This window comes from Chiloscyllium plagiosum, chromosome 31 (assembly GCF_004010195.1).
Source record: "Chiloscyllium plagiosum isolate BGI_BamShark_2017 chromosome 31, ASM401019v2, whole genome shotgun sequence".
NCBI classification, from domain to species: Eukaryota; Metazoa; Chordata; class Chondrichthyes; order Orectolobiformes; family Hemiscylliidae; genus Chiloscyllium; species Chiloscyllium plagiosum.
The window spans coordinates 45,027,641-45,028,703 of NC_057740.1; positions in this window are offsets into that span (position 1 = coordinate 45,027,641).

The following is a 1,063-nucleotide window of genomic DNA, read 5'->3' on the forward strand; positions in this document are numbered from 1 at the left end:
TCTGACGGGGGAGTCACGGAGGGAGTGGTCTTTACGGGGTGCTGGTAGGGGAGGGGAGGGAAATATATCCTTGGTGGTGGGGTCCGTTTGGAGGTGGCGGAAATGACGGCGGATGATGCGCTGTACATGGAGATTGGTGGGGTGGTAGGTGAGGACCAGTGGGGTTCTGTCCTGGTGGCGGTTGGAGGGGCGGGGCTCAAGAGCGGAGGAGCGGGAAGTGGAAGAAATGCGGTGGAGGGCATCGTCGACCACGTCGGGGGTGAAATTGCGGTCCTTGAAGAAGGAGGCCATCTGGTTTGTACGTTTTTGGAACTGGTCCTCCTGGGAGCAGATGCGGCGGAGTCAAAGGATTTGGGAGAATGGGATGGCGTTTTTACAGGGGGCAGGGTGGGAGGAGGTGTAGTCCAGATTACAGTAACCCTAGCCGATAACACCACAATAAACCTCCAACATAAAGCTGACCCGAAATAAAACCCTGAAGTGAAACAGTGCTCCCAAAACCCAACATTAACACTAACTTTACCATAGCAACAGAGATAATACTGACTCTAAACTGCACACTAACCTTAACCCTATCATTATCAATGACTTGGAGATGCCGGTGTTGGACTGGGGACTACAAAGTCACTTTTTAGATTAGAATCAATCTAAATATCAGGTCATAGACAGAGAACACAGGGGGCTAACACCTTCAACACATTGTCTAGCTATCACCATTGTTAACAGCTAACCCGAGAATGCAACTTTAAAAAAAAGGGTTTGTGATTTACACATGAAAGAAGTGAAACCATCACTGTGTTCTAACAGATGAAAGGCTTAACAATCAATTTTTCAATGTATAATTTCACTTACATCACACTGCAAATTTTTGCTATAAATTCTGTGTTATGATCAAGCCCTCCACAATCACCTGATGAAGGAGCGTCGCTCCGAAAGCTAGTGTGCTTCCTATTAAACCTGTTGGACTATAACCTGGTGTTGTGTGATTTTTTTACATTATCAATGATGGTCCCTTGCAGAAGAGGATGACTCTCTTCCACTCAGCGTGAGTCTGTAGATGTCT